The sequence below is a fragment of the Protopterus annectens genome, chromosome 15.part0 (assembly GCF_019279795.1).
Source record: "Protopterus annectens isolate FY-2018-M chromosome 15.part0, PAN1.0, whole genome shotgun sequence".
Classification (NCBI taxonomy): domain Eukaryota; kingdom Metazoa; phylum Chordata; order Ceratodontiformes; family Protopteridae; genus Protopterus; species Protopterus annectens.
The window spans coordinates 180,177,788-180,202,772 of NC_056749.1; positions in this window are offsets into that span (position 1 = coordinate 180,177,788).

The following is a 24,985-nucleotide window of genomic DNA, read 5'->3' on the forward strand; positions in this document are numbered from 1 at the left end:
TGACCGGTGTTCCACACCAGACATCCACATCCCGCTCACACCCCACATTAGGAAAACAACCGTAAAAAATTTCTCCAAAGCCAACTTCACGCTTCTTAAGACAGAAGTGGCAAACTTCATGACACCCATGCAGATGGACAATAGAGGTACGACTGCTGAATCCTACACAAATGCACTTTATAAGCACTTACACGAGTGCATGGATCGTGCTATCCCTAACAGAACCAAGATGCTATCCTCCAAAAAAAGGAAGCCAATCTGGTGGTCTTCTGCCATAAACAAACTCTACAACAGAAGAAAGAAACTGTTGCAAAAAAGAGTAAAATCCCACGATTGGAGGAACTCCCTGGTCAGCCTCAGTAAGAAGCTGAGATCCCTCATAAAATCCTCCAAAGCTAGTTATGAAAACAAAATTGCCACTGATTCTAAAGACAACCACAAAGTTTTCTATACCTATGTTAAAAATCTCACTGGCAACACTCAGATCTGCTCTGAGTTACAGCACAATGACACCAAATATACAGAACCAACTGATATTGCCAACATCCTGGCAGATAGGTTCAGTGCTAACTTTACCCCCCTCTCACCCCCTAAAGGGCCCATCTTTATACCAGAAGAATGCAAAGTTCCTGTAATCACTGCTGCACAGGTAAAAACTTCACTCTCCAAAGCCAAGAACACAGCATCCATGGGACCTGACAACATCCCAGGCTGCCTTCTACATGAACTACAGAATGAACTGGCACCCCACCTAAGTACCATGTTCAATCATAGCCTCACCTCAGGCTTTGTGCCCATTGAATGGCGCACCGCGACAGTTATCCCACTGCACAAATGGGGGGCCACAACAGACCCTGGGAACTACCGCCCCATTAGCCTGATGAGCCTCGTCTGCAAGGCCATGGAACGTATCATCATGGAACTCATAAACAAAGACATTGGAGATCTCCAAACCCTGGACCCCACACAGTTTGGGTTTGTAAAAGGCAGATCATGTCTCCTAAACTTGATAGACTTCTTTGAAGTAGTCACCAAGGCCATGGATGAGGGTAAGGTGGTTCACACAGCCTATCTAGATCTCGCCAAGGCATTCAACACCATCCCCCACTCTGGAATTATAGATAAACTCACTAAACTAGGTATAAATCCCTATGTCACAAGATGGGTTGCCAACTGGCTTACTGAAAGAACCCACACTGTGAAAGTAGCAGACTCCAAATCAGACTTCAGACCAGTGACAAGTGGAGTGCCACAGGGTTCAGTCCTGGGTCCTCTCCTGTTTGGTATCTACTTCTCTGAAGTACAGGCTAACACAGAAGGTCTTTGGATAACTAAATTCACAGATGACTGCAAACTAGGAGCCATAATTGAAACTCCTAATGATGTGGACATCCTACAAAAGGGCCTCACTGAGACAGATGCCTGGTGTCAAAGACATGGTCTCAAGCTCAATGCCAAAAAGTGCATTGTAATCCCCTTTGGTAAAAATTCTGTACCCATGAACTACCACATAGGCGGTAGTCTTCTTAACACCGAAAGTGTGATAAGAGACCTTGGGACACAGGTGGACCGTAGTCTCTCCTTTGATAATCACATTGCCAAAGTGGTCAGGAAATCCTTCTACGTGGCACACCATCACAAAAGGTTTCTCATCCAGAAAAAAAGAGGTCATTGTTCCCCTCTACTCATCACTCATTAGATCCATTATAGAGTACAACGCCCCTTTTGGTATGTACCTCACAAGACATCTACAACAACTGTAAATGCTGCAAAAATACCTCACAAAGAGGATTACTGGCCTCAAACAGATGCTTTATGCAGACCGTCTCAAAAAACTCCAGCTTTACTCCGTCACATATTGCCTACTCAGAGGCGATCTCTGCCTAACATACAAAGCTATGTCAAACCCAGAGCTGTTGGACATGCTCCACTTAAAGAAATCCCAATCCCTCCGAGCTACATGCTCTAGGGACCTAAACTTTGTCACCACAATAAACAGAACATGCTGGAGGGATAGATTCCTGTCCCAGAGACTTCCCATACTCTGGAACAGACTACCTATCTATGTCAAACAGAGCTCCTCATTAGCACTCTTCAAGAAAAATCTTGATGATTGGATGGGTAATAGGAAATTCATCCCGGGGATCACTTCTGTGGTTCTGCTTGATAGGGGCACAGGAAAATAATTTTATTGGGTGGCGAAAGCCAGGGTACATTTTTGGCTTGTATAGGCCCTAGGGCCAATAGTCTAGTACCTATCTATGAATCTATGAACCTATGAAGTGAGGAGCCCCCCCCCCCCAGAAAAGAAACATGACTTAGGTTGTCCAGCATATCTTAATGTCCCTCTATGACCCTCCACAAAAATAACACATGTAAAGTGTTTCACTGTGTTGTTTTCAGATTTCAGAACAATTTGTAACCTCCACCCTCCATTCCATAAGTTTTTGTTATCTCTGATTTTCACAGTATTATCAAAAGTTTCACACAGACCCTGCATACATCTTCCAGTTCATCAGTTCTAAACTGCAAAGAAACATGTTTTTAACATTTAAGTTACTAGCAGAAGACAAATAATTGTTCCACAGATACATGCCCTTATTTATTTCTAGAAATTGTATCAGCAATCCATCACTTTCAAAGTGTATTCAGACCATCCGTGTGCATAATTAAAAGAATGAATAAATAAGTAGAACTTCCTCTTCTATCTGCTTTTTCCTGGTTAGGGGTCGCTACAGTGGATCACCTATCTGCTCATGATTGGCAGTGGAGGTTTACGGTGTCAAGCTGCCAGCCCAGTGCCCAACCTTCCACAGAAGGCACACACATGCACGCACTCACATCTAGGGCCAATTTAGAGTATCCACTTGATCTACAGCATGTCTTTGGGATGTGGGAGGAAATCGGAGCACCTGGAGAAAACCCACGCAACCACAAGGAGGACATGCAGACTCCGCACAGAAGGCACCCCAGCCAAGGATCGAACCAGAGAACCTCTTGCTGTGAGGCAGCAATGCTAACCGCTGCACCACCGCAGCCACCCAAATGAATGAATAAGTGGAACACTATGCATTAAAAGCTATCAGCGAAGTAAATTAATGTGAGGAGACATCATGACAGTATGCATATGATGCTGAAAACAGATTGGATTTAAGTAGTCATGACATATAATAAACTGGACTGCACTTCCCCCATCCTTCCATTTGTGAGTAATATTTTCTTCAATATGAGATTCACAAAAGCATTATATTTCCATATTATTAATGTAATTCATGTTTGTAAATCACACTAACAACATGAGCAAGTGCTAAACATAATGTATACAACTGTTTTAAATGCACATACACTAGTTTTATGAATACGGTGATTTGCTACAGAGACCTAAGCATAGTCAAGCAGTAAAGATTTTAACAATCAACACTGGTTCTATTATTAAATAACAAAATTAAGCGGAAATGTTTCTGCAGTATGTATGTATGGATTTGTCTTCTTAGACCAGTTCCTTGCAGGTGGGTAGATGAGAGTAGCCAGTGCATAGAGTTAATGATCTTGTGGCTATAGGTTTTGTGTGTGTGTGTGTATGTGGGTTAGTAGAAGCCTCATGCAGTGACGTGTGTGACATGTGTAACATCATTATATGATCTGCCATAAGGTTCTCCTCCTCTAGTATTACAAAAATCCTTTCCCCAGCCATTTATATGTTGTCTTTCAGCCTGAAGCTCATCCCTCTGTGAGGGAAGGAGCAGCGTTAGGTTTAGCACCCATTACTAAAGTGGTGCAGGGGGGCAGAGCCCCTTTCCCTCTTTAATAATGGGTGATAACCCTAACCCTAACCCTGCCCCTTCCCTCAATTATAACCTTTCACCTTAACATCATCAAAACTTTCCTGTAACACTGCCACTATTCAGAAAAATTTGAGGCTAGTGATACAGATAGTTTTAGTTTTAATATCGAAAGAGGAAATAGTTTTCCTCAGTCAATATTATCGTTTTCGCTTTTTTCCTTCCACTATTGTGTTTGCTTGAACTTATTTTGTTGGTATTTTGCATTCAACATTAGAGCGGTTCAGTGCTATACAATAGACCCATTAAGACGTATAATTTTATGTGATACCGACTGGTATTGTAAGTTAAAAAAAAAGCTGACTAACATTATAAAATAAAATACTGGAACATAAATGGGGAAGTATAAAGAAGATAACTGAGGTGTAGTAGACCAAAAAGTTATAGTCAATGACTACTTTTAATACTAGAAGGCGAGTCTATTATGTAATTAGAAAACCATGACAGGTGACATATAAAAAATCTGAAAAGGCCACAGGCTACCTTCCACTATTTTAGATGGTTAATCCATAGTTGGTCACAAAGTGAAAGAGGTATGTTGTACCTTTGCAAATCTTACAGTTCTGCTTTGAGTAAAGAAAGAGAGACAGAGGGAGTATAGAATGAAGAAACTTGCAGAGAGAGAGACAGATAGAGAGATTAATAAATCTGAGTTATACGCAGGTTTCTTTGAAGACAATGTCGCAGTTTGACTGTTATTTTTTGAAGTATTACCTTTTATTCTGGCACATATAATAGGGATGTAAGAGTTCCAGAGTGACAATTTAGATTTGTATTAGTGTCAGAAGAAACACTACAAAGCACTTGCAACAGATGGACAATGCCTATTATGTGAGGTCACTAATTAGACACAGAGACAAAAAAAGAGACATTGGAAGAGCGAGAGGGAGAAGACAAAGCTTTATTCTGCAGCTATAGCACAACATGCAGAAGAGAAAATATAACAATGACAGCATATGAAAAACAGTTTTTCAATGTGACTTACACATTTCCACATGGTCTTATAGAATAGGTTATTCTACATCTTTTTATTTTCATTTTTTTTGTCTTTTCTCAGCTTGTTTTACAGGTAACATTATATCACCATTATAGCCCTATGTATGTAATAGAATATCATCAAACTAGTTTATGTGCAACCATCACCTCTTATTTTCCAGAAGGAGACAATTGTATTGTGCTGTTGATCAATGTGATATAACGCTTAACTTCCTCTGCTGATGACAGTAAATAAACAGATGCTAGCGAAAAAGTAGCAATATTTAGCAATGTCATAATTTTGTTGTGGGCAACTGCCCATTCTCTTCTTAGAATTGTTTCTATTTCTTTTAACCACTCTCTGCAGCTATGCTCAAACATTCTGTGTATTCTGATAACAGATTAATTTCAACAAGGGACATTTGCCAGTTGCCATGACAAACACACATATGCATTACTGTGCTGCCACACAATTACACATTCTGACACACACATTATTGCAGAACAGCATTTCAGGTGTTTAAGTTGCGGTAGTGCAGCGGTAGCGTTGACGCCTCACAGCAAGAGGTTCTCCCGTTCGATTCTCGGCTGAAGCTCCTTCTGTGTGGAGTCTGCATGTCCTCCCCGTGGTCAAGTGGCATTTGAAAGACATGCGTGAATGGGAGTGCCTTTGTTGAAGGTTGGGCGTCGGGCTGGCACCTCGGCACCATAAAAATCAACTGCCAATCATTAGCGGACGTGAGTTCTGCTTGTGGCGACCCCTAACCGGGAAAAGCTGAAAGAAAAAAAAAACACACCTGCATAGCTGCATACTCCCATGTTATCATCTGTAATTTCATTCAAACCCAATAAAAATGAAAGAAAGTTGATCAGTTTGTTTCTGTGAATTTTAATTCACTATTACAAATGATAATTCAAAGACATTTCCCCAGCTTTGCAGTCAGTTTTCTGAGTCTTTTATTATACTGTTGCAAATTATAATTCAAACACATTTCACCAGCTGTTCTATGCTTATATGTAAACTGGGAAAAAAGGAAAACCATCTGGATGCAGGCAAAAAAAATCATTATTGGACAGCAAGAATCCTGAAGTGTAGACCAGATGTAATAATTTAGCTCATGAAACATCGAATCATTCCCTGCTGATTTAATTGCTAAAGGCAACATTTCAGAAACATAAATAAATCTTGTTGGTATTGCATCAGACTTAAAAACAGCTTTCCTTTATCTGTAAAAGTCATAAAAGTGATATTTAAAAGCATGTTATATGTTGTGAGAGGAAAATATACTAAAAGATGAGAATTTTCATATAAAATTCAAGAAGTAGCTGTTATATTAACTCTACAAACAAAATCTTAGCTCAAGTATTGAATGCATATGTGTGTTTGTGTGTGTGTTGTATATATATATATATATATATATATATATATATATATATATATATATATATATTTATATATATGTCTGTGTGTGTGTGCGTATAGAAAGAGAGAGAGAGAGAGAGAGCGATATCTTTGACCATCTCAATATTTTTATTAGAAAAGTTTAGTACAAAATAAACAGTATCAGAGATGTTGCCCTAAAACAGTGGGGACAAAAAAACAGCAGTAGGGATTCAGTTTTGGAAATAAATGGAAAGCAGCTAAGATGTTAAAAATCCATTAATTTTCTGATACCTGCATTACCAAAATCACGATTGCATGGGAGTCAGAGATTATACCAACACTCATTGTGAACAAAAGAAAAAGAACTCAGTTCTGGAATAGATGCCAGTTTATCATACACACACATGCACTTGCATGCATATACACACATACACACACACATGCGCACGCGTGTGCACATGTATGCAAACACACACAATAACAGACATATATATGTGCTCGCTCTTTCTCTCTCATGTACATGTGTGCACACATACACAAACACACACACATTACTTGCAGACGTTTACAAAGTTTAGAGGACACTGACATGCTATTTACAGCTGCATTTTTGCAACAACTCAAAACCCTGTCACTATACTGAGTATACTAGAAACTACTAATAGGTGACCTGTGTCTGGTATACAAGGCATCCTCGCACCCAATGCTGATGGATTAACTGCACAACAGCAAGTTCAATGGCATCAGAAATACTTGGCCTAGAGGTCTAAACTTATTCTGTAACATCAACAGAACAGTTTGGAGGGAAAGGTATATCTAGCAGAAAAAACAGACTCCTTATCCTCATAAAACAATGTTCATCTCTGTAATTATTCAAGTGCAACTTGGATCTATGAAGAGAAACAGAAAATTTACCCCAGGACTCCAGCCCAGTACTAGTAACAGACAGAAATCTTAAATGCTTTTTTCAATGCACGGGTCCCCTCAAATTATCTATGGCATGATCTCAGTTATTTATTAGGGGTAGTATATATAATTTATTGACCATGGGATGGATAAGGCCATTCTAACCAAATGAGATAGGTTAATTTGAGCACAAAAAGGGAAATCGGCTGGGCATAAAATGGCTGTCAAGGGAAGCTAGCCTTCTTCTAACCTATGAACCTTTGAACTTATGGTACAGCAATCTTACATAGTGCCTCTCTGTTAAGTCCAATACATAACTGCACAGTTTCTAAAAGACTTGAAAGCGTACAAAGAACTTTTAGTGCCATTTTAAGTGTTGCACTTATATCACAAAATACATAAATACAACCGCACAAAATGTATTGATCTATCAAATACAAGTCAGTACACAGAAGTAATAGCATTATATGAACAACAAAGGTGACTATGGTCTAGGGCAGATCTAAATGATGACAAATCCTTTTTATTCAGTATAGTATTACTTTGCCAGAGATAAAGATTCCAGTTAGGTAGTTTGGCAACCAGGATAGGTGGTGGCATATTATCCATTTATATAAATAACAGACTTATTTCTTACCTCTTGCTTAATAAGACATAAGTTGAACTCATTGAAAAGTGTTGGTATCAAAAAGACAGGCATTAATATAATGGATTTTACAGGACTCCAGTTCTAAGAACTAATTCAGATTACTTGTATTAGAATGCACTGCTTGATATTTTCTCTAAAGAGTGAGGTGTTATCTCTGGTGAATATAACATCAGAAGTATTAACTGGGTAAACCATGCTTCCTCTTGCCGGTGAAAGTTTTGTAGGTTACTGTCACTAGCTCTAGTTATAAACAACACAAGCACTTTGCGACCAGGGGTCTCCGTGTTTTACATTTGTTTGTTATCCACCCTAGAACTAATACTTTAATAGTCTTTGCCCTTCTCCCATCCTTTATCAAACTCCAGCCATGTTTTATCAAAACCACTACATCAGCTAAGAAACATCTCAGTTAAGCTGAATTAAAATTGTAGACATTTTGCAAAGCTGACAACATCAGTATGAAATAAGTTACAGAAAATTAGGACTGGACTATTAGGTCAGAGCTATAATATATTATAGATCTCTATTTTATGATAAACTGGTTGACATTTACGTACCAGTCAAAGTTGGCATAAATATGTAGAATAGCTATTACCCTGGTGGAAAAAACATACCAATGAACTCAATATTAAAAAAAAAAATAAAAAAACAGTTATAAATTTATCAAAGTTTCCACGTGTTAAAAAAGAAAGATTAAGGGAGTACTATGTCTTTATCTAAAGCTTAGATTTTATGAGCTAGGAACTTGCAAAAAATTTTGTGAATAATAAAAAAGCATTTTAATTTCACCGGGGAAGCTATTAGTAACAAATGTTCTATAATTTATCTTATGCATGAATAAAAACAGAAGTGAAGCATTACAGTAAAACCAAACCTTCAGATAAACTTCCCAAACAAGATATAAGGTATAAAAAGGATGTTTATTTAGTGCTCTTATCCTCACACAAACAGGACTTTATCAGAATGTCCCATAATACCACACACTGCAATTTATATTATTTTGAATGTAACTAATTGATTAATTGCTTGTAAGATTTAAATATATAAAATACAAATTTAATACAATGACTAAATACATTAAAATTTGACCAGCACTTAAGTCAATACAAGACTTACATAAACTTATAAAATAAACATTAAAAATCACCCCTTAGGTGGATCTTTACTGTAATTTAGTTGCTCTCAACTTCAAAACAGGCTGAATAGGTGCATAATCACTAATTCTAGGTAATACATGGCATGTAGCTTAAGTTGCCATCTAAGTTCTTTATTCTCTAATGCTGTTTTAACATCCCCACCTCAGAGGTTCAAAGTGACTTCATCCAAAATTGCAAATTTAAACTTTGAAAAAGACAGATAAGTAGTTGAATGTTTAAATAAAGCATCATTTTCATTGTGCTTAGAAAAATCATAACAGTGTTCATATCTTCTTTCACTAAGGCTACATTCAGTTTTCCCTACATAAAATGTAGTGCATCCTGAACATTTAACAAGATACACCACTGGTTTTGAATGAAATTTGCAAAACTATACTTTAGAATGAGCACTGTTTTCTAAAACCAAACGTTTCCCTTCAAGAATAAATGAGCAGTAATTGCATCTAACACACTTTACAGTAACTTTCTTTTCATGTTCGAATCCCTGACTATTTGACCCTCCTTCAAACTATTTTTTTCATGTTGAATCTAGTCTTGTAAATGAATAGGGGTTTCCCCCCTAGGTGGTTAAGCACATTAGGACTAGCCTTAAAAATGTTCCAGTTTTTTTGAATAATGTTCTTAATTTCAACTGCCTGAGAACTATACTGAACTACTAGAGCTTTTTCATAGTTTTTTTACAAGTGGGCCTGTATATTATGAGTAATGTAATACCCAATAATGGCTTATATCTAGCACCCAATTCACCTTCTACTTGATGTCTAATACCTTGTACCAGGAAGCTAGGATAACCCCTGGCTAAAAACACAGTAACCACCTTGTCAACTTCTCCCCCTAGATCTTCACAGTGGGAGGTCATCCTTGCTATACGTATACACCGTCTTTTCACCAAACTTTTCTTTTGGGCTAGGGGGTGTCAGCTAGAAAAATGGAGATATGAGTTGCTAAAACTTGATTTCATATATACTTTAGATCTAAATCCTCTGTTAGTTTGAGAAATGAGAGTGCCCAGATAATTAATCTCATCCTTCACAATATTACAAGTACATTTTAGATAGTCAGAAGTGTTGTTCAAATACTCAATAAACTTAGGTATCTGTATCTCAGACCCACTCCAAAAAGCAAATATATCACCCAGAAACCTTACATACATTCATGTTATTAAAGAATCCAGTTAAATAAAACAAGATTTGCAAAAAATGGGGGGCACAAAAAGCCTCATAGTAACACCTCTGTTCTTTTTAAAGATTTCACCTTCAAAGTAAATGAAGTTGTTTTCTAAGACCATACTCTTAAATTCTAAAATTAAATTCAGCTTATGATTTGAAAATGTGGTATACTGCACAATACTGTTATAAAAGGCTCTAATCCTTGTTCCTTAGTGATGACTATAAATAAGTGCATGACATCCACTGTAAGAAATATCGCCCATAATTCAGCATTTAATCTCCAAGAGTCTATAAACAAATGTGGAACTTCTTTATATATAGGTTTTAGCCACCTATCTAAACAAACTGTCAGAATGTAAGTTTTTGACCCCTGGACAGCCACTATGGGTAGAAATGGAGAATGGTTCACATTCTTGTGGATTTTAGGGATGCTGAATATAATTATAATCGTAGGGGTCTCTACTTTAACAGTGTTATAAAATTCAGGACTTATTCTCTGGTCTTTTAAATATTCTTCTAAATAAGAGTCAGTTCTTTGGTAAGATATATTTATTTCATTCCTTGATATAGGTGAATAGGTTTCAATGTCATATAATATACCAGACATAAAATTAGAATATTTTGGGATCCAAAAAGCACTATACCTCCCCCCTTTTCTGGTTTCATTTTGTGGAGGGTCTTGTCATTTCTCAGGGTCTCAAATAATTTTCTCTCTCTCTCTCTCTCTCTTATTTAAGTTTTAATGAAAAAATTAATTACTACTGTAGACTGTAAGTTATAAATATCTTCAGTAACTGCTTTCTCAAAGATATTTAGTAAAGGAGGCAATGGTGGGTTAAAACTATTTTTTTTTACTTAACTAATTTCCCTTTTCTGGAGGTATTTATCTATCTTGTGATTTTTTCAAAATAGAAGGCTAAATTTCTTTTTTTAGTAAAAAGTTTCAATTCCACTACATTAAACTGTTTGGATGGTGAAAACTTCAAACGTTTCTGAAAAACTGTAAAATGTTCTACCGTGATGGATCTGTCTGTATAATTTTAATTATTATTCCCATCAAAAGAGAATATAATGCCATTTTCATGTTTGTAAATCCCTTCTGGTTTTTCATTTACTAGCTTCAATACTTATCTTACATATAACAATAGAATGGCTATTGATCCTTTAAAAAATATGTAATATACTAAGTGAGATTTTTGCTCCTCAGATTGTCATTGTGGATAACATATTTAATATGTTGTTATAGGCTATCAGTCATAGACATTACAAAGTAATTTTCTTGATGTTTAGTTTAGCTAACAGTAGTAATTCTCATCTTTAAAATAAGTGACAAACTGGACTCAGGCAGCTAATGTCCATTTAGACTAATTTGTACAATAGGAAAAGTCTCTGAAAGAGTTTTGTTGAAACTCCTTCAAGAAAAATCATCAAAATACTGGATTTGCACCTGCATGAGTTTATACATCGTAGCTCATGCACAACTAACTTTTATAATTTAATAAGCATCTTATAGAAGCCATGGATTCTGGCCTAGAAAAGCATGATACAGCATCTTTCATGGAGAAATTGTATCACTACTACTGATAATAAGGTAAACCTTATGTAGTTATGTGGATTAACAAATGGCTTAGCAACAGATATTTTTGTGTTAGAATAGACAACTATCTCTCAGCTTCAAGATTTGAGTTCAGGAATATTCCAGCAGACTTTGTTTTAGTTCATACCTTGTTTAACCTTTTTTGACATCTTTTGCTATTTGTGCATCCATCCATCTGGTGAAGCAAAGTTATAGACAACACTAAAGGATCTTTTTGTGTCACTAATGCATTGCATCAAAGGTTACTTCAAGCCCAGATTGATGACTTCTTCACATGAGCTTACAATTTAGACTAGAATTATTTTTTCCAGATGTGCTGTATTAGATTTTGGGATGGATTACCCATGATATCTGTAGAACATTGATAATGACATCATCTCTGTTATAGTAATACAAAGATATGTGAGTCTATATTTTAAACCCACTCTTTGTTGCAGCCCAGAACTGCATGTCTCAGAGCATTAAAATAGGAAGCTCACAAGCTTCCTGTCATGAATGTTTTAAAAAATAGGAATGCCTGGGTCATACACTGATTGAACTGTAGAGTCAAAGATGAGGGAGAAAGTGAGTTATACTTTTTTACCTTCTTCATCTTCTATTAGAGTAAGTATATTTAGAGTTTGATGTTGGGGAGTGATGTTACAAAAATAATGTTTTAAGTGTTTTGTAACTTGTGGAATCTCACTGTTATGAGCTTGTGACCTTTCAAGGATTTAAACATTTTAGCTTAAATTGCATGTTAACCAAACAGCACAGGATTAGTGACAGTACATCTAAATTTAATACATATGTAAAAGTCATATTGTATTATTAAAGTCATCACACAGGGCATTTCTTCTACAAATTATGATGTTTTGGTACCACTTTTTATTAGCCTTGACAGTCTTGTAACAGAAACTGTATATCCTTTAGCCTCTAATTTTTTGAGGACATTAGTAAACTAAAACATATCCAGTCTGTATATATGAGACAAATTAATAAAATAAGAGGTCTCAGTTATAAAAAAAATGACTAGTAAAGCCTGTTATGCTCAGCTTTACTTTTCTCCCATACTCTATCCCCAATTCCCACACACCCCTCTTGCCCTATCATAATACTTTATACTTGCACCTTTCACATTTGACATGCATTCCCTAACCCTTCCCAAACAACTTTACTACTATCATACAAACACCTCTGTTTCCATTTTTCTATCTCTCAACTTCCTTCTAACATGTAGCCTCATTCCCAAAAACCTTTTACTTCCCATACTGCTTTGCACCATATCCACTCCTTCTCAGACCATTCCCCAACAGTACCTACTTATTATTCTATATTTCAACATTACTTTCTCCAAATAAATCCTAACTACTTCCTATCTTAACTACATCACTATACTTTATAATTTCAAATCCATCTATTTCTTAGATTTCAGAAATATAATGGAAGATAATATGACACCCTAACTCCCTTCCTTCATAGAAAACACTTCCCTCCTAACTACCCTCTACCAGCTTCCAGACTCCACCACCACCTCTAAATATCCTACAGCCCTGCAACCTCTTGCTACCTTCTTGATTCCTACTTCCCCACCACTTTCCATCAATAAAATACATATCCCTTTAATTAATCATACTTCTCTTCAGATTATCCACTATACATCTCCTCCATCTGAGTCATTTCTCATCCTACCACGACTCACTAATATCTCTCAACATTTCTTTCCTAACCACCTATCCATACTTCTTGCCTAAACTCTCCACAAATCACACCAAATCTATTTAATGATGTGCCTCATATTTCCACAAATACAAACCTATTAACTGTAATTCAACTCAAATCAAAATAAAATTAAGTGGAAAAATACACTCAAAAGAACAAAAATCAGTAATACCCCAATATATTAAAATCCTGCTAGGAGGAGACATTCACCCTAATCCTGCCTCTTCATATCACAACCAACATCAAGACAATCCCCTTAGCACACTATTCTAACCCCATAACAGTCAAGCCCCATCCCCAGTAATCTGACTTTTGCTGCCATAAATATTAAAAGCATAAGAGATAAAGCTATTAAACTACCTGACTGGATTATCCAACACAAGCCTGATGTTCTAACCATAACTGAAGTTTGGCTTAAACCCAGCATAAACAGCTCTGAAATCACACCTCTTGCTCTAATGTCATCTATAATGACCATATCAAGTGGAAAGGTAGTGGTATTGCTTTCATATTTACCAACAACTACTACATTTCCCCTACAGCAAACCAATACAAAAATTCAATTCAGCAGAGCTTTTTACTACTTTCCTGAAAATAAACAGACATAAACAAATATGTATTACTGTCCTTTTCATTCCCCTGTTGACAATACAACTACTGGAAGATATCCTACATTGGATATCCATAACAATTTCACAAGAAAAATACTACTAGGTGATGTCAATATAAATTGGTTGGACATAACCTGTAACTCCTCTACATCCAGCATAAACTTATATGGTTTCACACAACTAATTACTATCCCCACATATTATAGCAAGACATCAAACTCCTTATTAGACTGGATCCTAGTATCAGACCCTAGTATATAGTAAATTTACCACCACACATACAATATCAGACTGTGTCAGTTATCATCCTCCAATCTAGCCAACCAGACATTTCATTTATCCACTTAAACAGCATGTTTATGAAACAACAAGCAACCTGTCTAAAACACAGAAATATTCATTACTCCTTATGATCTACTAGATGGAACATCCTAAAAATACTCCCCTTAGATGATGTTGCAAATGAATTCAATACAAATGTTTTAAATATCCTAAATAACCTTGCACCTCCTGGAAGGATGAGACTAAAAACAAATATTGCAATTTGGCTAACCATAAAGATTAGAATGCTAATGCAGGATAGATATTCTGAAAAAGTATTTTGTTAGATGAAAGTGTTCAGTCTAATTGTTGGTATCATTAAAATAAGATCCGGAGACTATGGTGTTTTTTTATTTGCCGGTGATATTTACACTGGGAGAGCCATGAGAACTATTTGTGTTCTAATGCAGGGTAGAGAAAAAGTGTGGAAAGAATGGCAAAATAAAACATACCACAATATCTTGAAAACATCAGAGTGCTCTATAACCATACTAAAAAGCAAATAAATATGAGAAAAAACTATACTATAACCATGTTCAGAACAATAGTAGACACAACCCTAAAATATTCTGGTCAACCATTAAGCCATCTAAGCCAAAATGTCAACTCTAACCCTTCTCCCAATAACTTACCACTCAAAAGTACAATAGAACTCAATTCTTATTTCATAAATAGTATAGTTTCCCTAACCAAGGGTTTCCCAACAGCCACATACCACTACATCCATTTTCAGCTTCAAACCTGTGTCCACATAGTATAAAAAACTACTTTTAAACAAAGTGAAACCATGCTCTACTTCAGTCAATGATCATCCAAATGAGTACCTTAAAAGAGCATCTAATAGCATTGCTTATTCTATATAAATCCTTATAAATAGGTCAGTCAATGAATCCTATGTCCCCTCCCTATGGAAAAAAATGCACATCTTCCCTCTACACAAAGGAGGAATTAAACAGACATCACTAACTTTAGTCTTATAGCAATCTTAGTTATAAGAAAAATGTATTCAAAAACAATTGCTAAACTATCTCCTGTAGGAAAAACTCCTATCTCCCATACAACATAGCTTCCGTCCTAACCATAGTACCAACACTGCACTTATAATGTTTATAGATACTGTCAATACTCTAGAGATAATGGCAAACTAGTCTCCTTATTTCTAGATGTGTCTAAAGCCTTGACTCAGTTTGTCACAGCAAACATCTACTTCAAATGCCCTCACTAGGTCTATCTCAGCCCATCCTTCTACGGTTCAAAAGCTACTTGTCCAATAGGTATCAGTCAGTAAAATGGTACTGCACTCTACATTCATACCTCCCAGTCACCGCCTGTGTACCACAAGGATCTATCCTTGGTCTCCTCCTCTTTAACATTCTCACCAACACCCTCCATACATCCGCACAACAAGCCTCTGTAATACAATATACAGATGACTCCACACTCATATGCATATCATATTACTCAGGAAGCTATAACAGCCACTGAAACATGGCTTTCTAACTCACAAGTCATGCTCAGCCCCCAAAAGACTACTACTTTTTCCCTAAATCCATCTCTCATGAAAAAAAAATTGAAAATACTTTCTTTTAATAATAGAGTAATTGAAGTCACTTCTCATAGCAAATTTTTAGAGATATAGTGGATGATAATCTTAAATTCAACCTTTATATGCAAAATTGCACAAAAAAATAAGCAAAACCTAGGGATGTTTCATACAGCCAAAATGTTTCTTGCAAATGCAATGAATAGTAGCAGAAAGCCTATACTGGTTATAACTACCCCATCAACTAACATATGCACAGCTTCTTGCCACCTATACAATTAGCTAGTGTTCTTTTGCTTGCCTACCACTAAATATCATTTTACACAACTATGTTCCCTCTTGGTAATTACAATCCAATGACCAAAACCTTCTATCTGTCCACAAATCTAATAAAACTACTGGTCATGGTCTGTACTTATATCATACTGATTAGGCCTGGAATTCCTCGCCTACAGCTATCAGGTCAATACCCTCCCTTGAGTCCTTTAAAACCATTCGGAAAGACTTCCTAGCTAAAATCTGTCTGTTTTCTTGCTCAACCCCAGGATAAACTATATCCCTAAATATGAACTTATACCTATTAATGTTTTACATCTCCCTACTCCCCCTTATTTACTCACTTCCTAACTTCAATCAATTTCTCTCTTAGACTCTATCTATATATGTCATAACTGTCATATAAATTGTATCTATTTTAACCAATGCTGTCACATTATGTCTAATTTGGTATAATTATTAAACTGTAGATGTTTTTGTATCATTTTTAAAGCTTGCAAAATTATTGTTCTAACAATGTTTATGTAATACTTTGGAGCTCTTCTCCCCAGGCATTCACTGGAAATGGATACCTACAAAGTTGAATTTTCCTGGGAATCAAATGTCAATAAATAAATAAAATAGTAAAGTTAAAATATATTATGCTTTGATTGAATCATTAGGAGAGATCTTAAGATATTTAGGAGGCACTATGGTCACTTGTAAATACAAGTTATGAAAGTCATTCTCTTTGAACCTTTAATAACAACATTTTGCCATAATTTGCTTGTGATACATCTAAGAAAAAGAAAGATAATTTCAAGTATCTGTTTCTAGACCTTGGAGAGGGCTTTGTAAGGTAATGAGATCTACAAGTACCATAAAAGTTCAAAACAAAATTGTATTGGCCATTTAAAGTCATGACTATTGTGTCACATACTCTTGGATGGTGTATTAAAGGCCATGAGTCTATAGATTAATCTTCATATTTCTAAGAGGAAATTTCATCATGCTGATAAGTACAAGTACTAGTTGTAAAGAACTGAGCATGAATTTTAGTGAAAAAATGTTCAGTGTCAGATGCCTTTCTCAAGAAGAAAGGAAGACAAGTACTGTGAAAGATTATTTTGTCAGAGAAACTTAATGTTGAGATATAGAAAAATGTATTTTTAGCTTTGGGAGAAACACAGTGTTGCAAGAGTGAGTCTTCTTTTAAGTGACCATAATATATTTGCACTAAGAAGTTCCTATAGAAGAAATAACTATAATATATGGTTTCAGAGAAAGAAGGAGATTTACAGCATATGTTATCAGTGGTATGCTGATGTTCATGCTTTGAAGGAAGGACAATTAATTTAAAATACATATTTGGTGTGTTTGCAGGATAAAGCTATCATAACAGAGGTTGTGCTGAGTGAATAGTTTATATTTTAATTGTTTCTCCAGGATATTACTGGCAATAGTTTTCTATTTTCTGGAAATAAAATAGCATCCAAAGTACATCAGGTTTTGATTACTTATTTAGCTGTTTTATAGACCATTCACATGTGTTTATAATGACAGTTTGGAATTAAAGATGAAACTTAGACACTTGAAGATATAAACTGTTTTAAACTTCTTGGTGGGATCAGTGGACAAATGATAGTGTCAGGAACCTATAATATGTATACATATGTTCCAAACTATATTGTTTTGACATTCTAAAACCATAATTTTCTTTTTCAAAAATAACTTGCGATTTTTCAGTTTGAGGGATGCTATCAGAAATACAACTATCTTGTTATAGTGTTACTGCCAAATTCATTAGATCCTTATCAGAAGTAAAACAAAAACACATATGATCAAGGATCAGATTTAGTGGTGGTGTAAGATGATTATTTGACATATTTGTGTGTATTTAAACTGAATACCCATTTGTCGTGTATCTGTTACAGTAAAATGAGTAGTTGGCCATTACTGCAAGGGCAAGATAAACATTTTGTCACATACATCACTCTAGTGATCTCACAATTACAGAACCCCATGCACTCAATGACCTTGTCAAATACATCTATAATAAAATTAGGACCATTGTGTATGAACTTGCAGTACTTACATGAACCACACGTGGCTATCCAATTTTTGAGCTTTTCCTTTTATTACTTTTATGTTGGCTCTCCAATCTATAATTAATGTGGTTACCACTTTTATACACAATTACTGGTTTATTTCCTAATTTCTCCTTCATATTATTAGGACATGTTAAATAACATGGCTAATGATATTTATAATACTAGGTGCATTTTGACTGTAATCAATGTCATAATTAAAGATTTACTTTTAACAAATCAATTCTTATGGAAGTTATATTTTAATGCTACAACAAAACCAGGACTTAATGATAATGTTTCAGTTATGAGTATATTAAAATTGAGAACAGCTAAGTTGTAAATAATCATTTTATTTTATCACTGTTTCTATTATTATCTGTTTTTAATAGTGTTGTGTTACATTTTAGTAATTGAAATTTAAAAATGCTTGCATTAACAATATATTCTTTTATTAATTTAAGCACATTGTTTATACTTAATAGCACATTTTCATTTAAACAATTAACACATTTGATGAATGATGATGTATACATTTGAGGTAAAGAGGCTAGGAGATTCTGGTAGCCCTTGTAGAGTGGACAAAAAAAGCAAATCTTCAACAATAAAATATTTGAGAAGGTATTTGTGATTTCTTGTAGTCTTTGGTTATTTCCATTAAATGCTTTAAATATTCCAGCTGTTAATCCTACTGATCTTAATTTACTCTCTACTTCTTTTAAATTATACTGTTTAATAAGGTTCCAATAGTTATCATCAATTCTATGCCAAATTTTAATGTTTTTATATAATTTGGATGAACTAGGTTTTACATATTGCTTTCTATTAATTATCATGGAGAAGTATTTTAAAAGCTTAGGATAATTTTTACTTTTAGTGTCTGCCATTTATTTATGTTTTCATTTCTTCCTATTTTAAGTTGATATTAAAAACCAGAATCCATTTTATTGGTCCCATTAAATAATTAACCTTGACTTTATCTACTGTTATCATTTTTTTAATATATCAATTTAGACAAAATATTACTATGAAAGCATCTTGGGGCATGTTTCTCTCTCTCTCTCTCTCTCTCTCTCTATATATATATATATATATATATATAAATTATGTACAAAAATGTCGGCCAGACATGCTAGCACAGATGACAGTGTCTAATTTCTTCACATTTCTCCCCCCGTGACTCAAGAATGGTTTTCAAGTGACCCTTGAAAAACAACGCTTGAGAAAAAAATGGGTTTGTCTGGGAATATCAACCCACTCCTCCCCTGGGTGCATTGACATTATTAACCCCACTGCAGTGTTCTCCTCCTTCTTTGGAAACTTATCTGAGGACAGTCCCCACCCAACAATCTGAAGCATCCACTTGCACTACAAACTCTTTAATATAATCTGGGCTAGCCAACACAGGTAATCCTCCCAAAATCTGTTTTACGTTTTTAGAATGCCTGTTTACAATTTGCACTCCAGACTACCTTATCCAGCTTACTTTTCCTAGTTAGGTCAGTAAGGAGTGCAGCCACTGCACCACAATAGGGCACACATTTTTCAAAGCACCCCACTGTCCCTAGAAATGATCTCACTTTCTTTTTAGCAACAGGAACTGACCATGCTTGAATAGCTTCCACTTTGGTTCTGGACTAATTTTACCACTCCCCTCTCTATGTACTAAGTCGGTAACCTCTGCCATACCCACCTGACAATTACTGGGTTTAATGGTTAACTTTGCCCTTTTTAATTGGTCTGCAAATGCCTGTAGCATAGTCTTTAATGTAGAGATTAACCTCTCCACAAGACCATTAGTTTGCTGATAGTAGGGGGTGGTATCTAAATGTGCCACCCACAAAGCTTCCACAAACAAGTCAGCAAGTCTGATATGAAGTTATCACCTTAGTCAGTCAGTGTCTCCCTTGGAAAACCTACCCTGCTGAAAATTTCTAGTAAGGCACTTGCCACCTTTTCTATATCAATATCATGTGCAAAAGTAATAATAGGTACTATAGCTAAAAGTGGCAGATAGTAGGCTCTAGGCACTACCAACTGTCATACTACCTCACCTTCCAGCCCTCCCTTAAGAGTCCACTTTCTATACAGCAAACCTTCCTTATCTGCCTCAATATCACCTACATAAGGAATATTAGGGACTATAACTAGAAGTGGCAGATGGTAGGCTCTGGTCTCAATCAACTGCCAAACTACCTCACCTTTCAGCCCTCCCTTGGGAGTCCAATCTTTATACAGAAAACCTTCATTCTTTGCCACAATATCACCTGCAGAAAAATATTAGGAACTATAACTAGAAGTGGCAGATGGTAGGCTCTGGTCTCAATCAACTGCCAAACTACCTCACCTTTCAGCCCTCCCTTGGGAGTCCAATCTTTATACAGAAAACCTTCATTCTTTGCCACAATATCACCTGCAGAAAAATATTAGGAACTATAACTAGAAGTGGCAGATGGTAGGCTCTAGGCTCTACCAGCTGCCATACTATCTCACCTTCCAGCCCTCCCTTAGGAGTCCACTTACTATACAACAAACTTTGGTTCCAGTATTCAGGCCTCCCTCTTCCTTGAACCTTGGGTGCTTCCTTAGCCATCTCCCTCAAGCTTTGTAATGTAGGGTCCATAAATTGAGCCTGCTTCAACTCTACATTTGTGACCCTCCCAAAGCTCTGCATCTACAGGAAGCCTAGTAACTTTTGACAGCTGTAACTCACTGTCATTTTGGGTATTATCACTCTCCTCCATCTTTGCAGTCACTGTGTCCAAGGGGACATTGGTTCCTCCCAGCAGCAGTGGCTCACTTTCAGACTTACTGCTACAGGATAGCTCCTTCTCTGAAACAGCCACCACACCAGTCCCAGCTTCAGGTATGACATCTGCTGGGTCTCCTCCAGGCTATTGGACCAACATAACTGTCTCCAGGCTTGACTGTGTCTCACTGCATGTGCACAAGGCACTGCATCATCAAATTCATTCTCTGTCAGGTCATTGGCAGGAATAGCCTCAAACATACCTACCTGCTTGCTTCTTCTTCCACCCTCCCAGTCAAGATGAACCTTAGCTAAAGGTATTTGGAATGGGGTCCCTCCCAAAACTCTGACCGGAATGGACTGCCCAAGCAAGTATTGCTCTTCTCTTACCACTGCAGGCCTCACAATGGTTATATCAGAAGTTATGTCTGTTACCAGTAACCTTTTTACCATCTACTAAAATAGGATATAAATGTTGGTGATATTGCCACCACTGTTGTTTCCAAACATTTTACCACTGACAGTTTGTCATCCCCACTTGCTGGCTCCTTCCCATTTTGTTTCTCACCTTGCCCGAATGGAGATTTGACTGCTATGTGGCCCCTCTGGTTACATTTGAAACATCTAATCCCTAACCATGTACTTGGACTAGTAATTTCCCCTGTTACTGGTGTACTCTGTTGGAGTGGTTCAGACTGCCCCCCATGGTTTCCCTTATGTCCATGTGCAGCAATGAGTATCCCTTTCTTATGCATTGGTGCACTGCTTGCTAATTAGAGATCCTATTTTCTCCACAACTCCAGCACATAGTTACACTTTCTGTCTGCTAACCAGATTCTCATGTCATCAGACAAAGTACTGAGGGCTTGTTCCCTCACCAACCGTTCTGCCAGTCCTGCAAAAGTGGTGACTTGGCACCCACTCACCCATCTGTGAAAGTAAGTACTTAAATCAGCAATATAATTACATACACTTTCATCTGCCCTGTGTCTATGTTCATGAAATTAGTTTCTATAAGCTTCAGGTGTTTGTTTAAAACAATCAAGAAGGCAGTTCTTAATTTTATCAATTCAAACAATCTACATCAGACAATTTTGACATGGCCTAAACAGCTTTACCATGCAGTAAGGGAGTCAGGAGCTGAACCCAGAGCTCATGGTCAACATCATACTGTCTAAATATAACAATAAAACTATCAAAGTCATCCCCATCCCTGTATTGGGGAAAGAGTTTACTGACCTTTACACCTTCTGGTGTCTGGTTATTCCCTTCCCCATTACCTCTGTGACCCTCTAGAAGGGTAAGAAGCTCCACTTTATGCTGGCACTGTCTCTCATTTTCCTTGGCTTCTAAACAGCGCATTCTGTCCTCAGCCTTCAGTCATTGGGCTTCCAGGTGCAGTCTCTGTTCAGTCTCCAGTCATTTGGCTTCCAATTCATATTGACACTGATTCTCCTCAGCCTCAAGTTGTTTAGCCTCCAGGTGCAGTCTCTCTGCTGATTCCAGTTTAAGATGCTTGGCCTCCAGGTGCAGTCTCTCTAACTCCAGACAGATTTTCAGGTCCTTCAAAGAAAAGGTGAACTGCTCTGCCATGGCAGGCTTCCCATCCCCAATACCAAACTGGATAGCCTCTGAACAGCTGGACTGAGCTGAAGTTGCAACTAAGGCTGAGATCATTGCTTCCTTAGTCAGGTTGGTGTGCACCAGCCTTCTGGCTTCACACCCCTTGGCCAACTTGTTCTTTGTCAGCTTACTATAGTCTTCTGCTGACAACTTTGCCTGCTGTCCCTAACTAACTAAATAAAAAAAGAAATAAACTGTGATGGACTGAGATTCTATATTTTTACTTTGTGTCTGTCGAAGCTGCACCACAGGCTACTGAAGTCTAATTAAAAATCTCACACCATTGCCCCAAATAACATGATGCCTAGACAATACCTCACCAGACTGCCAACAATAATGTGACATTCCCTACTATCCTAGGTCAGTAACTAAGGAGCTTTAATCCTCACTACTAACTCCAATGTGAGACTGCCACTTAAATAAGAGTAATATTTCACAATTTCCCCTAAGACCACAACAGGAACACTCTCTATAACCTGGGACTGGGCTGTATAAATCTGTCCACCCCAAATATAACTCCTTATTACACACTTTAGAGCAATGTGCCCCAGTTTAAGACCTGTGAAACACTCACACTTACATAAATTAAATCTTACTTATCCAAACACTTCTGAGAAAGCTCGACACAGATTTCTAGCTGTGCTCCTTCCCCAAAATAATATGGTAACATGCTGGCACCAGTCAGAGAACTTACATGCCCTTTTAAAGGTGTGACCAATTATGAAAATTAGATACTAAAACAAATGATAGCAAATGACCTAAAGCAGCCAGGCTTTCAGAGTGGCCTGGGAAGTTATCAAAGGAGCTATAAGCACTCTCAAATCACTAAATAAAACACTGATTGACAGGCCATAATGTAAGTCAATAAAAATATTTAATACTGAACAAAATGATTAAAAAAAATAAAACAGTAATTTCCACTAAACAAATATAACTCAATCACCAGGAAAATTAAATCAATACTGAAGGATAGAAATCCAACATTTAAAAAAACTCTAACTGATTAGTTACAAATTGCTATCTAACTAATGATCTAAACTAAATTATTACAGTAGAGCAAAGGCAGGCTTACAGTTCTTGTTGAGTCCTTTTGGGTATCCGCTGCACAGTATAACTGTGAACAGCTAACAACTGCAACTGGCAACTGTAACTGGTTGTTAACTGGTAACAACTGACTTCAGCAGGCCCTTTTATAGCCTAGCTTAACTGTCAGAACTGTTCCAGTTTTACTTTTCATTTCATATTTTGAAAATCAAACAAAAGCTGTTTAATAAAGTTCCTTCCTGTCTTTCAGCCTCTGACAGTAACACAAAGCAAAGTCAACATTCCGATGACATAATCTGCAGCTCAGCTGATTCTGAGACAGTCTGCATTTAGAATCTTCTTGACAAATATGATCAGTTAGAAATGTAAAGGAACACTGTTCAAGTCTTTAAAACATTCTGTACAAACAGATTATAAATCAACATATAAAAAATCATTTACAAGTTCGTAGCTAATCATGCTGGCATATAATACACAGCTTAATCTGAAATTATGCACACAAACATCAGTCAGACATGCTAGCACAGATGACAGTGTCTAATTTCATCACAATTTGTAATATCCAAGAAGAAATGTATATGTTTTCATGGTGAATTTCCACAAATAATTGAATGTTTTAACTTACCTTGTGTAATAAAATGACTATATATCCAGTATACTTTTTTAAAGTATTGATAGTTGTAATAATTTTCAATACTTAGAAAACTCATTATACCATTATTCCATGTTCTAATATGATTTTAAAAGCAGCTGTAGGTTGTAATGAAGACACCAATAATGTATTATTTTTTTTTAATCTGGTATTAGAACTGTTATGTCTTTTTCTCTTTCAGCTGTTCCCGTTAGGGGTTGCCACAGCGGATCATCTGTTTCCATTTCTTCCTGTCCTCTGCATATTGCTCTGTCATACGAACTGCCTGCATGTCCTCTCCCACCACGCTCATAAACCTTAGCATCCTTTTCCCAATATAACCATCATCCCTCCTCAGCACATGTCCAAACCAATGCAATCTTGCCTCTCTGACTTTGTCTCCAAACCGTCCAACCTGAGCTGACCCTCTAATATACTGATTCCTAATCCTGTCCATCCTTGTCACAACCAGTGCAAATCTTAGCATCTTTAATTCTGCCATTTCCAGCTCTAACTCCTGCATTTTTGTTAATGCCATTGTCTCCAACCCATACAACATAGCTGGTCTCACTACCCTCTTATAGACCTTCCCTTTCACTCTTACTGGTACCCATCTGTCACAAATCACTCCTGACACTCTTCTCCACCCATTCCACCCTGCCTGTACTCTCTTCTTCACCTCTCTTCCACACTCACCATTACTCTGAACTGTTGATCCCAAGTACTTAAACTCATCCACCT